At 36.6% G+C, this 15,489-nt stretch overlaps 1 protein-coding gene and 1 pseudogene across 2 annotated transcripts in view; both read left to right on the top strand.

The window, feature by feature from the left end:
* The window catches only part of LOC132676712 (heterogeneous nuclear ribonucleoprotein A1-like 2), a 263,151-nt pseudogene that overhangs the window by 178,650 nt on the left and 69,012 nt on the right, over nt 1-15,489 (top strand). The gene's annotated exons all lie outside the window — the stretch shown is intronic.
* The window catches only part of HYCC1 (hyccin PI4KA lipid kinase complex subunit 1), a 132,966-nt gene that overhangs the window by 103,622 nt on the left and 13,855 nt on the right, over nt 1-15,489 (top strand). Inside the window, exon 12 of the transcript XR_013553330.2 lies at nt 4-85. The gene's annotated coding sequence lies outside the window, so the exon portion shown is untranslated. The remainder of the gene's footprint in view (nt 1-3; nt 86-15,489) is intronic.

Genomic DNA, 15,489 nt, shown 5'->3' with positions numbered 1-15,489 from the left:
CAGATCATTTTACTCATTAAAAATCATCATAAATTTTTGCAAAAGTCATGATGTGGAGGAAGAAAGTTAAAGGAGGAAGACTTAGGTGAGTTGAGCCATTGAGAACTTTTGGGAGTAAGCCATAGGACAATGACATCTCATTTCCAGCTGTATGTTTTACACAGCCCAAGGATAGGAAGTAAGTTCATTGGTGTCCATCCAAGAGAAAATGAGCTCCGTAGGTCATGTGCCATTGACTCATTATTTATCAAACCAGAAGCACAGGCAAATATAGATAATAAAACTTTGCCCTTTTATCTTTAATATGAGTCTTTATCTCTTGAGTACAGAGGTTTTATGCCCCTAGTTCTGAACATAGGACTTTTTGCATAGTGGGTATTGAGCCATTTAAGGAATGTGTGAGTTAGGTTGGGATTAGTTTTGGGAAAGAATGAAGGATGGAGTCTCTAATATATTATACTACTATAAAATTTTCGAATTTCATTTATTGGCTCTAGGAAATCTCTATGGCATTACTTGAATTGCTTTATTGTGTGTGCTTAGAAACAAGACTGTCTCAGAAACTTGAAAAGAAGTTCCTGGTGTGTAGTTGATTTGATTGTATATTTGGCTAATTCCATTTTAGCTAAGGAACTATGTAATTTGGGAAATGTTTCCTGAACTATTAGGAAAGTATTTGGAGAGAAGCACAACAGTGATGTTGTAAGCAGTATATTAGCCCTATGAAATATATATTCTCCTAGTGACTTTAGTAATCCCAATAAATCGTTGACTGATCTCAAAGAATCTGACTTTGGTAATACTGATATAATTATTTTGTAATTGTTAAGAAAGGCCTTTACAAACAATTCTAGTCATTTGCTAATTTCCCGTGCATTGTTATTGTGGCAGTGGTAATAGCTAATATATATAATTAAAATTATAATCTCATTTCATCTTCAAACCAATTCTACAAAATGAGTAGAATCCCCATTTTACAAAAGAGGAAACTGAAGCTCTCTAAAGGGCAGGTGACTTGCCCAAGGTCACATAGCTTCTGGGTGGGAAAGCTAGGGCTTGAACACAGCTCTATGACTCTCACTTTCCTTTTGTATTACTTAGTAAAAGGAGGTACTAAGTAAATACTACATAGTGGACATATATTTGAAATTCATTCATCCCATCTGTCTTACAGGTGAGAGAGTTAATTTTTAACATAAAAATAAAAGTTTTCCAAAAATAAATTGTGATATGTTTTGTAGAACTTTAGATAATTGTGTTTCGGTGGTAAACCAAGTGCTGATTATTCTGATGTTAAAAACATGGTAAAATGCAAATTAAGATTTTGTCATTTTTTTTTTATGTGTCAGATAGATAAAAATGAGATTGACACTCATATTGGTATAGGTGTGGGGAAAACAATCTTCGGCTAACTTACCACAGGAGTGTAAATTGATACAACTAAGTCATTGAGCAATTCAGCAGGATCTATCCAACTTTAAAATACATACACCCTCCCACCTAGCAATTCTACTCTTCTGTGTCTATTCCAGTCCTTATATTCTACAGAAATTTTAGCACAAATGTGCAAAGGTATTCATTGCAGCATTGCTTATAATAGCAAAAACAAAACAAAACAAAACAAAGCAACTAAATGACCAATAATAAAGAACTCGATAAATTATGGTACTTGCATATAGTGGAATATAATGTAGCTGTTAAAAACAAGGCAGATCTGTATGTGGTGATTCAGAAAGATTGTATTATATAATGTTCCCTGAAAAAAATCATGTCATACACACACACATATCATACGTGTGTGTGTGTGTGTGTGTGTGTGTGTGATCCCATTTTCATAAGAAGTGTGTGGAACATTTAATATGGGTGTTTTGTATGTATGGTAAGTTTCTATATACATATATAGCAAGTGTATAACGTGTATATATTATATATGTGTGTATATATACAATAATACATATACACATATGTTTGCTGGTATGCAGGGAGGAAAGCATTATTTTTCTTAGCATGATCTAAATATAGCATGCATTAGAAAAAACTTGTGGTTTTTAAAATACAGATTCTGGGGCCTTGTATTAATCCCCCTGAATCAAAACAACTGAAGTGTGAAGCATGGCAACCTATATTTCTTACAAGTTCCTCAGTTAATTCTTATACAAACTTAACATTTGGCCTAGTAGCTGAGAGAAATGAATTGATTATCTTTGTGTCTCTGGTAGTTGTTTGTAGAAAGATGAACTTCTTTTGGGGGAATCTGAATGGCTCAGTAAGTTAAGCGTCCAACTCTTGATCTTGGCTCAGGTCATGATCTCATGGTTTGTGAGTTCGAACCCTGCATCGGGCTCCCTGCTGACAATGCAGAGCCTGCTTGGGATTCTCTCTTTCCCTGTCCCTCTCCAACTTGTGCTTTCTCTCTTTCAAAATAAGTAAACTTAAGAAAAAAAAAAGACAAACTTTTTTTTTACATTTATTTATTTTTGAGAGACAGAGAGAGAGCGCCCGCGCGCATGAGCACAAGTGGGGGAGGGGCAGAGAGAGAAGGAGACAGAATCCAAAGCAGGATCCAGGCTCTGAGCTGTCAGCACAGAGTCCGACGCGGGGCTCAAACTCAAACTGTGAGACCATGACCTGAGCCGAAGTTGGACGCCAAACTGACTGAGCCACCCAGGAGCCCCTAGACAAACTTCTTTTTAAAAAATAATTAATTGATAGATTAATTTTTAAGTTGAGGTATAATTGACATATAACATTATACTAGTTTCACGTGTACCATAATGATTAAATATTTGTATATATTGCAAAATAATCATCACAAATCTAGTTAATATCTGCCACCATACATAGTTACAGGATTTTTTTTTCTCTTGTGATGAGAACTTTTAAGATTACTCTGTTCACAACTTTCAAACATATAGTAGAATATTAATAACTTTTGGCATCATGCTGAACATTACATCCCCAGGGCTTATTTATTTTATAACTGGAAGTTTGTACCTTTTGATTCCCTTTACCCATTTTGCCTACCCTCTCTTATCCCCACCTTCTGACTTTATTTCACTTAGCATAATGTCCTCAGGGCCCATCCATGTTGTTGCAAATAGCAAGGTGTCCTTTTTTATGGCTGAATAATATTCTATTGTGTGTGTGTGTGTGTGTGTGTGTGTGTGTGTGTTATTCAGTTGACCCTTGAATAACACAGATTTGAACTGCATGGATCTACTATATGCAAATTTTTTCAATAAACATATTCTTTCTTTCCTATGATTTCTTTAATAACATTTTCTTTTTTCTAGCTTGCTTTATCTTAAGAATACAGTACATAATACATATACAAAATATGTGTTAATTGCCTGTTTATGTTATTGGTAAGATTTGTGGTCAACAGTAGTCTATTAGTAAATTTGGGGGAATTCAAAAGTGATATGTGGATTTTCGACTGCATGGGGAAGGTCAACACTCCTAACCCCTTCATTGTTCAAGAGTTAGCTGTATACATTTTCTTCATCCATTCATCCATCAATGGACACTTAGGTTGTTGAGAAAGGACAAACTTCTTGAAGAGATCTTGTTAATTAAGTAAAACTAAGTATGAAAACTGACTGCAGTAAGAGAGTGCACTGCCTTGATGTGCATAGCTGTGCTTCAGAGCCAGAAAATTAGGTAATAGATAGAACTTGGGGATCTGTGCTCAAATGGTTTGAGGCATGTCTGTCAAGAGAGAAAACTGATTGGATTTGGCAAAGTTAATGAAATGGTTTAGGATTGGTGGACACAGCAAGCAAGAGCCTTGAAAAGTCTTGGTAAACTGTTGTTTGATAAGCCAGCTGTTTGTCCAGATAAGCAAATTATTGTCTCCATCCTATAGGAATTTCCTTATACAAACAAAAAATTAGGGACTGCTTCTGTTTGTTTTTTGTTTGCCTAGTTTACAATCCTGTCTTTCCTAGGCAAAGGTTTCCTGGAATAAACAACTAAGTCCTGTTGACATAGGTGGGCTAAAGTCTTATCTGGGTCACATTGACACTGATGGTTTCAGATCTGTTTATCTCTCCCTATTCAAATTGTATGTCAATATTATAAACACAGCATATTCATAATGTCCCTTAGTGACTTCTTATGGCTCTACTGAAGATATCAAAGATTTCTTTTGAAGCTTCTTGACTCCTATATCACACTTGGCTCATAGTTGGTGTGTGCTCCAACATAATCATCATCACAATAATTATCTCTTCACACTCTTCCACACTAGGCCATTGCCCTGTGTGTTAGTTTAGTATAAACCTATTATATGATAGTAAATGAAGATTTGTTTTACTATATACTATGTGAATCCAATCCAGTAAATGGGTGGCAAATAGGAGATCTGTGTTACTTTTCTTCGATTCAAGAGAAGTATGTGAAACTCCTTTGTTTCATACATCCACACAGAGATAAAGGTGAAAGTTATAAAACTTGACTGCTTTGGTTTTTTAAAGTGTATCTGCATAAAAGTTCTTTGGGAAGCAAATTATGATACATTACATCATGGATTTTTTACTTAAAGTAATGAATAGCATGAAGATATTTCTGGTCTAGCATTTGAAATTTATTTTTTTCTTCTATCAGATTCTTTTCTTTTCATCATGAAGGTGAATAGGGTGCACACAGATATACAACATAAAGACAGGTAAGGCAAATCTAAATCCAGATTCACATTGCCCATTTTATGAGGAATCTCATGTATATATGGTATCTATGTATCTATGGTATACATGAGTGATGTCTATACTTTTCAGAAAATTAAGTAGGGAAGACCTAACTTCAACACTATAAATCCTCACTTCTTATTTCACTTGCTTCCTTTTATAGAAGCTACAAGTATATTTAACTTTGTATCCCAGGTCCACTACTGCCTCATGAAGGCTCGTAGTTCATTTATCTTAAAACTTTTACTCTTCTCATTTAGCTGAGATGCTTCTACTTCTATCTTGCCCCCACACTATAATTTTTACTAACATTTTCTTCTCCAAATCTTGTAAAATATAACCCTAAGGAACAACATGTCACCACTTCCTCTTCTGTTCCAATTCTACTCTAGTGTAGAATCTTGTTTCAATATCCATTTATATCCATCAAGTTGAATTTAATGAGGCAGGATGCTTGAAAGGAGAAAAAAAAAAAAAAGAGCAAGCAAGCAAATCCATGAACTATACACTTATAATGCAAGAGAACACTATATTTCCCAGTTCACCAAGGAGGAAAAAATTGAGTCTGGTTATACAAGTGGTACTGCGCAGTATGCTAGTACTAGGTAGAAATAGACTGTGGTACTTCAACGTCAGTCAATGATGGTGTGGAGGACAGTAAGAAAAGGAACTCCTTACAGTGAGAATAAATGTGGGCAGTATTTTTTGTTGTCTGCTTTGCACAGAAGGTGAGATTTCTAGGTCTACACCATTTTATGACTCATGTTGACCAGGTGGTAAATTCCATGGTAGTAACCTTGGAAGATGAGTGATAAAATTTGGGCATGGTTGGACTAATTGTAAATGTAAACGTATGGTTGGACTTCTCAAAATGGGCTCATATGGTAAGAATAATCATTTCCCACATAAATACTAAGCAAAGGCCCTGTTGTGAAGGAGATGCTTCATAAGCAGATGGTCAAGTTGATTCTGAAGATGTTGACAGTTTTTTGTTTTTTTTTAAATACCTCAATCCATGTTCAATCAGCTTATGAACAACGTGGCTATCCTGGAAAGATTGGGGCTATACATGGACTTCAACAATATGGCTCTTCTTTCATCAAGGCTACTCTAACGGCTGCTACTGCTAAAAGCCTAGTCTGAAAGCAGGAGGGACCAACCCTTAGATATCATGCCCTAGGGTGACCAAATAGTTGGTTAGTACCAGATTGATTTTAATTAAATCTCTTTTCTCATGGAGAGGTCGCTATTTTTCCTCATAAAATGGGCAATGTGAATCTGGATTTGGATTTGCCTTACCTGTATGTTGTATATCTGTGTGCAGTGCTAAGCACCCTATTCACCTTCATGATTTTCCTCAAAATGTTGCATCTAAGGAGCTTATTACATAAGAAATAAGGTAGAGGGGGAATTCCACTTCCAGGAATGGCAAACCATGTAGTTAACATCAAAATTTCTATGGACAACCAGATAATCTGGAAAAAATCTTTTTAAAATATAAAAATCTAGGAAGGCAAGCCCATCATTAGGGCCATTTCTTACGTGGAAATATTCGCTGATTCTAGAGGGGGATAAACAGTGGTTTTACTACCTTTGGGAGGCTAGGAAGACAAATTTTGGATAGTGCCTACCAAGTTATGAGAGAGAACTTAGAAAACTCCCATGCTTGGGTTCTAGACCCCATAAAGCTCCATCAGAGAAGTAAAAGTGACTTGAAGTTACACTAACCCCCCCTACACACATACAAAGGGAATTCAGTGAAACCTCAAATCATAACAGCTCCCAAAATTGAATTAAAGTAATCCCCTAGGTGCCCAGTAATAAACAAATAAATACTCCCTGGTGGGAGGAAAAAACAAACAAACAAAGAAACCATCATCTTAAGCCTCAAGTTCTGTAAGTTTTCAAATTAAATGTCCAACAGAGAAGAAAAAATAACCAGACACTTGTACAGCACAGCAACATTCAATGATAACAAGTGACATGGGATAAAATTATTTTAAACCAGTGTTTGAAGCCATCTAAGAACTTTTAGGCAAACAAGACTCTAAGAACAAAAAGCTCAGAGAGAAGGTATGCAGAAAAGAATTAACACAGCAGGCCCAAGACACTATCCTTAGAAAGCCCTGCTTGCGAGGTTGGTCTTCGGCTAGCATCTGCGAATTTGGAATATGGGAATGTTCCTACCATTCTTTAACTGAGAAGGTAGCTTACTAAGTGTAAGCTATTTACACAAACAACATGGCTTATGCTGAACACCTACTTTCCTTCTGGGGGTCTGTAATTATGATACGTGCTAGGCAGAAGGTACCTATGACCAACTTCCAATACAAACCCTGGGCAACAAGTCTAACGAGTGTTCACGGCAGACAACAATTCACATATGTTATCACAATTCCACATCCTGTGTGATTCCACAGGGAAAGGATTCTTAGAAGCTTATGCCTGGTTTTCTCTGGACTTTACCCCATGCACTTTTCCCCTTTGCTGATTTTGCTTTGTATGTCTCTGCTATAATAAAGCATAGCCATGAGTAGGACCATATGCTGAGTCCTGTGAGTCCCTCTGAATCACTGAACCTGTGGGTTGTCCTGGAGATTTACAACACAGCAGAGAAGTGAGTAAACATTCTTCAGCTATGTCTTCCTTTATAGGATTGCCAGTTTTTGATACAAATCTGGGTAGAAGGAAGAAAGTTACTGCTAAGAATCAGAGAAGCAAACAAACTATTGCAACCCCACAAGAGTGAAGAGATAAAAAGTTTAGGATAATTGAGCCAACCAGCACTTGGGAGACCTAAAATCCTCATAAAGCAGGAAGGTTCAGAGAAGTGAGTCTCACACTCTGCTGATTCCCTCCCTTGAGTATTTGCTGAATTCTTGGATTGGTCAGAGCAGAAGGATTTTTAAAAAAACAAAAAGGCAGAAACCTGAAGGCCAAAACAAAGATTTTTTAAAATGTATATTGCATCATGGTATTGATGAAGCAAAAATTACATTCTAGAACCCATCAACAGAGGCACTGGTGTCTACTCCAGAATCTCATATAAGAACTCTGAGAATTACACCTTAGGAACAGGAAAGAATCCAAGTAAAGTAAATTAAACCTTATAACATTGCAATCTAGTTTCACATTCACTGAATTATAGATTGGATTAATGTGATTTGCCTACACTGTCTTCCTACCAGGGAATAGAGTTATCCCCCTCTGTAGGAAGGTAACATCCAGAGACTGTACAGTATATCATATACAATACCTAATATTAAGTAAAAAATTACAAAGAATACCAAAGAGCAGAACCATGAGGAAAAATAGGCAATAAAACCAGATCCACAGATGATCCAGTTATTAGTGTTATCAGAGGCAGACTTAGAAGTAGCTTTGATTAATGAGTCAAGATGGAGAATTTCATGAGAACCAGTATCTTTTTTTTTTTTTTATAACAATTGTAAATATTTATGTACCCAACATGAAAGCACACAAATACATAAAGCAGTTAATAAACAAACATAAAGGAAGTAATTGATAGTAATACAATAACATTTACAATACAATACAATACAATACAATACAAACCATAACAATACAATACAAAAGTGGTACTTTAACATCCCACTTACATCACTGCATAGATCATCCAAATGGAAAATCAACAGGGAAACAGTGGCTTTGAATGACACATTGGACAAGATGGATCTAACAGATATATTCAGAACCAGTATCTTTTTTTAAAAAAATTGATTTGAAATTGTACAATTGAAAAATGCAAAGCCTAAAATTAAGAACTCAATATACATGTTTTGGGACACCTGGGTGGCTCAGTCAGTTAAGCGTCTGACTTCAGCTCAGGTCATGATCTTGCAGTTCATAAGTTCAAGCCCCGTATCAGGCTCTGTGCTGTCAGCTCAGAGCCTGGAGCCTGCTTCAGATTCTATGCCTTTCTCTGCACCCCCCACACCCCCCTCCCCGGCTCTCTCTTTTTCTCTCTCAAAAATAAACAAACATTAAAAAAAACTTAAAAAAAAAAAGAACTCAATATATATGTGTAAACAGATTGGAGAATGGATTAAACAACCCATTCTAAACAAAAGAGACAGATTGTTAAACTGGATTAAATAAAACCATATGATGACTACAGAAGATATGCTTTAGATTCAAAAGCACAAAAATTTCAAAATAAAATGATCTAAAAAAGATATATCATGCAAACAGCAACCATAAGAAAGCCATAATGGTTACACTAATATCAAACCATTAGATGTTAAAACAACAAAATGTTACAAGAGACAAAGAAGGCATTTTATAATGACAAAAGTGTCAATCCATCATGAAGATGTAACAACTATAAACATATTCACTAAAAACAAACCCCCAAAATCTATGAGGTAAAAACTGGCAGAATTGAAGGGAGAAATAGACAATTCAATAAGAGTTTGTGCCTTCAATACCCCCGCTTTCTTGTTTATTTTAATTCAAGTATAATTAACGTACAATGTTATATTAGTTTCAGGTGTATTCAGTAGCCCACTTTCAACAATGGATATAATGATGAGGCAGAAGATCAACAAGAATTTGCCCTAGTAATTCAAGGTTGGTGTATTAATTTCCTAGAGCTGCTATAACAAATTCCAAAAATGTGGCTTAAAACAACAGAAATTTGACTTCCAGAGGACCCTAAGCTACCTTGTCTCACAGATATAACTAGACAACAATCACATCAGTGTAAATAATCCAGAAGACACCCGGAACTGGCAAAACAAATTCCACAACTAAATGTAGAGAAGAGGCCGCATCAAAGAGAGTAAGAGGGGTGGAGATGTGGTCAGGAGCTAAATAGCCAAAACTGCTGAGAGGGGAGAGAAACAGACCTTCACACTGGGGAGCCCCTGTGGGGAAGACAAATCCCCATAACATTTGGCTCTGAAAACCAGAGGGGCTGAATTTTGTGAGTTTTTACAACCAGGGGGACTTAAAGCGTGACTTTAAAAATCAGCTAGCTAGGTCCTGGGAGTGCCTGGAAGGTGATAGGAAAGTCCCCACCCTTAAAGAGACTGCACAACAAACAGCACGTAGAAAAACACCAGAGAAACAGCAATTTGAAAAAATGCCTGGGGCATAGGGGAGGGAGTTAGTTACTCCCCTCAGAGTGTGTCCCAGAGGAACAGAGATCTCTGGGAGACTCCTTTAGGAACAAAGTTGCCAGCAGGCACCATTTCCCTCCCCTACCACCACGGTACACACACGGCCACCTGTGGGAACCAATCTGTGCCGGCATTCATTACCTAATTTGCTTACACTGTGTCCTGCCCTTCCTGCAGGGCTTACCTCAGTTGCTGCACTGTGCATCCCCTCCCCTAGAAGACAAGCACAAACTTTGCCAACACTACATCTCCTGACCGGATACTTTGCAGGGTCTTGGTCCTGGTGGTGGCCACCAGTCACCTCCCATGGAAGACCAGCCCTCATCTTGTCAAAACTGAGCACCCTGCTGCATGTGCATTGGCAGATCAGTCCCAGCTGGCTCCAATCTAGGCAAAGGCTGCATGTCTCCTGTGGAAGAGGAGCAGCATGCATCTTTTTAAAAATGTGCCCTGCCCACTAATTTCAAGAGCAGGAGATGCACCTGGCTCTCCAAACACACAGAAAAAGATGGAGAGTTAGACAAAAAGGTATAGAAAGAGGAGACAGAGGAATATTTCCAAAATGAAAGAATAGGACAAAACCACACCAGAAATATATATCTAATAGAGAATTTAAACTAATCATAAAGATACTCACTGGACTTGAGAAAAGAGTGGAGGACAACAGTGAGACCATTAACAGAGAGATAAAAAAGAATCAGAGATGAAGACACAATAATTGAAAATAAAAATACACTAGATGGAATAAATAGTGGATTAGAGAAGGCAGAAGAATAAATCAGTGATCTGGAGGACAGAGCAATGGAAAGTAATCAAGTTGAGCAGGTGAGAGAAAAAAAAAATACATAAAATGAGAATAGACTTAGGGAAATCAGGGACTCTACCAAGCAAAATAACATTCACGTTATAGGGATGCCAGAAGAAGAAGAGAGGGAAAGGGGACAGAAAATTTATTTGAAAAAATACCTGAAAACTTCTCAAATCTGGGGAAGGAAACAGAAATTCAGATACAGGAGGCACAGAGATCCCTTAACAATATCAACCCAAGGAGGTCCACACCAAGACATATAATAATTTCAATGGCAAAAAGTAGTGATTAAGAGAGATTTTTAAAAGCAAGAGAAAAGTAGACTGTTACATACAAGGGAAATCCCATAAGGCTATCAGTGGATTTTTCAACAAACTTTGCAGGCGAGAAGGTAATGGATGATACATTCAAAGTGCTAAAAGGAATAAAATCCACAGCCAAGAATACTCTGTTCAGCAAGCCTATCATAAAGATAAAGGCTATAATAAAGATAAGGAGTTTCCCAAACAAAATTTAAAGGCGTTCATGACCACTAAATCAGCCCTACAAGAAATGTTAAAGAGGATTCTTTGAGTGGAAAGGAAAGACCGTAAGTAAAAGTACAAAAAGTAGGAAGCACAAGAGCAGTAAAAATAAGTATATCTGTAAAACTCCGTCAAGGGACTCACAAAATAAAAGGACAAAAAGCAGGACACCATGTACCTAAAACATGGGAAAGAGAGGAGTCAAGAATGGGTTCTAAACTAAGTGACTATCAACTTAATATAGACTGCTATATTCAGAAGATGCTATATACAAACCTAATGTTAACCACAAAAACCAGTAACAGATATGCAAAAAATAAAGAGGAAGAAATCCGAGTATATCACTAAAGAATGCCAATTTACAGTGAGAGAAGAGAGCAAGGGAAGAAAAGAACAGATAAGATCCACAAAAACAAACACAAAACAAATAAAAATGTCAATAAATACATATCAATAATTGCTTTGAATGTAAATGGACTAAATTCTCCAATCAAAAAATATAGGGTGATGGCGTTGATTTAAAAAAAAAAAAAAAAAGAGCCATCTATATGCTGCCTACAAGAGACTCACTTCAGACCTAAAGACACATGCAGGTTGAAAGTGAGGGGAAACATTTGTCATGCAAATGGATGTGAAAGCCAGGGTAGCAATACTTTTAAACAAGGACTGTAACAAGAGACAAAGAAGGATTATATATAATTATATTATTATAACAAAGGGGACAAATGAATAAGAAAATATAACAATTTTAAATATTTATGTCCCCGACATGAAAGTACCCAAATACATAAAACAGTTAATAGCAAACATAATCGATAGTAATACAATAATAGTAGGGGACTGTAACATCCTACTTACACTAATGGACAAATAATCTAAACAGAAAATCAATACGGAAACAGTGACTTTGAATGACACACTAGACCAGATGGATTCAACAAATATATTCAGAACATTCTATCCTAAAACAGAAGAATAAACATTATTTTCAAGTGCACATGGGACATTCTCCAGAATAGATCACATATTAGGTCATAAAACAAGTCTCAACAGTTCAAAAAGATTGAAATCATACCATGCATCTTTTCTGACCACGCTATGAACTTGAAATCTACCACAAGAAAAAAACCTGGAAAGAACACAAACACGTGGAAGTTAAATAAAATGCTACTAAGTAAATGGGTCGACCAAGAAATAAAAGAAGAAATAGAAAAATACATGGAGACTAATGGAAGTGAGAACACAAGTGTCCAAAATCTTTGCGATGCAGCAAAAGTGGTTCTAACAGGAAAGCTTATAGTAATACAGGCTTACCTCAAGAAGCAAGAAAATTCTCAAACAACCTAACCTTACACCTAAAGGAGCTAGAAAAAGAAAAACAAACAAAACCCCAAACCAGCAGAAGGAAGGAAATAAAGATTAGAGCAGAAATAAATGATATGGAAACTAAAAAACAATAGAACAGATCAGTGAAACCAGGGACTGATTCTTTGAAAACCTCAACAAAATTCATAAACCTCCAGCCAGACTCATTAAAAAAGGGAGAGAGGGAGAGAGAGAGACAGAGAGAGAGAACACTCAAACAAAATCACAAATGAAAGGGGAGAAATAACAACCAACACCACAGAAATACAAAAGGTTATTAGAGAATATTATGACAAATGATATGCTAACAAATTGGGCAATCTAGAAGAAATGGATAAATTCCTAGATAAATTCCATATAACCTACCAAAACCGAAGCAGGAAGAAATAGAAAATTTGAACACACTAATTACCAGCAATGAAATTGAGTCAGTAATAAAAAAACTCCCAACGAATTAGGGTGCCTGGGTGGGTCAGTCTGTTAAGTGTCTGACTTCAGCTCAGGTCATGATCTTATGGTTCTTGAGTTCAAGTCATGCATCAGGCTCTCAGCTGTCAGCACAGAGCCCACTTTGGATCCTCTGTCCCCCTCTCTCTCTGCCCCTCCTCCACTTGTTCTCTCTCATTCTTTCTCAAAATAAAATAAATTTTTAAAAAAACTTAAAAAAAAACCCCAAAACTCCCAACAAACCAAAGTCCTGGACTAGATGGCTTCACAGGGGAATTCTACCAAATATTTAAAGAAGAGTTAATACTTATTCTTAAAATTTTCCAAAAAATAGAAGTAGGAAAACTTCCAAATTCATTTTATGAGGCCAGCATTACATTGAGGCCAACATTACACTGATACCAAAACCAGATAAAAACACCACAAAAAAAGAGAACTACAGGCAATATCTCCGATGAACATAGATGCAAAAATCCTCAACAAAATATTAGCAAACTGAATCCAACAATACATTTAAAAAAATCACTCACCATGATCAAGTAGGATTTATTCCTGGTTTGCAAGTGTGGTTCAAGATTTGCAAATCAGTGTGATACATCACAGTAATAAGAGAAAGGACAAAAATCATATGATCACTTGGATAGATGCATAAAAAGCATTTGAGAAAGTACAACAGCCATTCATGATGAAACCCTCAACAAAGTAGGTTTACAGGGAACATATTTCAACACAATAAAGGCCTTATATGGAAAGCCCACAGCGAACTGTAGGACCATGTCAGGGTCCCCAACTGTGGGTTTGACTTATCACATTGGGGTCACCAATTGTGGGTTCAGCTTTCAACATTGTCCAGCAAAGCCAAGGACGGCAGAAAGGATTACTCAAGACTCCATGCAAGTCAAGAGAGGTGAGAGGGAGGCTAAGGGAAGACTCTCTGAGTTGCATTCAAGCTCTTGTATTTATTAGTCATACATTATAGGGAAAACATTGTGCAATATGTCCGTGCCAGTAAGAACTATAGAAAGCATGCAAAAAACAAGGCATTCCCAAGAGTACAAAAGAGCAGATGCCGAAAGTAGGGTGAACAAGATAAGATATTCCATAGATAAGATGGTCTAAGGAATTTGTGAGCACAGGCAGGACCCAACCCTTAAATACGCATTAACTAGATACTTTCAGCAGGGCCAGAAAGCAGTGTAATGCCTTCTTTATAATCTCCTTAACCAGAACATAGCTATTAGATTACCCACAGCAAACATCACAGGCAATGGGGAAAAACTGAGAACTTTTCCCCTGAGGTCAGAAACAAGAGAAGGAAGTCCATTCTCACCACTTTTATTCAACATAGTCCTGGAAGTTTTAGCTACAGCAATCAGAAAACAAAAAGAAATAAAAGCACCTAAAGTGGTAAGGAAGAAGTACAACTTTCACTATTTGCAGATGACATGATTCTATATATAGAAAACCCTAAAGACTCCACTGAAAAACTACTACAAGTGACAAACGAATTCAGTAAGGTCGCAGGATACAGAATCAACGTACAGAACTCTGTTGCATTTCTATACATTAATAATGAAGCAGCAGAAAGAGAAATGAAGAAGACAATCTCATTTACAATTGCACCAAAAATAATAAAATACCTAGGAATAAACTTAACCAAGGAGGTAAAAGACCTGCACTCTGAAAACAATAAAACACTGATGAAATAAATTGAAGACAACACAAAGAAATGGAAAGATACCCCACGCTCTTAGATCGGGAGGACAAATATTGTTAAAATGTCCATGCTGCCCAAGCAATCTACAGATGTAATACAATCCCTAACAAAATACCAATAGCATTTTTTCACAAAACTAGAACAAATAATCCTAAAATTTGTGTGGAACTACAAAAGACCCTGAATAGCCAGAGTGAACTTGAAAAAGAAAAATAAAGTTGGAAGTACACAATGCCAGATTTCAAGTTATACCGCAAAGTGATAGTAATCAAAACAGTATAGTACTGACATCAAATAGACATATAGATCAATGGAACTGAATAGAAATCCCAGAAATAAACCCATAATTATATGGTCAATTAATCTCGGACAAAGAAGGCAAGAATATGTGTATGCCAGATTATATCTCTGTATTTATCCTACTTGGAGTTTATTGAGTTTTGGATATGTAGATTAATATTTTTTCAACATATTTAGTACATTTTAGCCATTATTTCTTCGATTTTTTTCTCCTTTTAAAAACATTATTAATTTTGAGAGAAAGAGAGAGTACCCGTGCATGTGTGAGCTGGGGAGGGGCAGAGAGAAAGGGAGGGAGAGAATCCCAAGCAGGCTCCGCACTGTCAGTGCAGAGCCTGACTCAGGGCTCAGTCTCACGAACCATGAAATCATGGCCTGAGCCAAAATCAAGAGTCCGTATGCTTAACTGACTGAGCCACCCAGGTGACCCTCTAATGACTCTTCATTTCGGTTATTCCACTTTTTAATTCCAAAATTTCTGGGTTTTTTTCATAATTTCTAT

This window comes from Panthera onca, chromosome A2 (genome assembly GCF_046562875.1).
Source record: "Panthera onca isolate mPanOnc1 chromosome A2, mPanOnc1 haplotype 2, whole genome shotgun sequence".
NCBI lineage: Eukaryota > Metazoa > Chordata > Mammalia > Carnivora > Felidae > Panthera > Panthera onca.
This window is presented reverse-complemented; position numbering and strand designations above follow the sequence as displayed.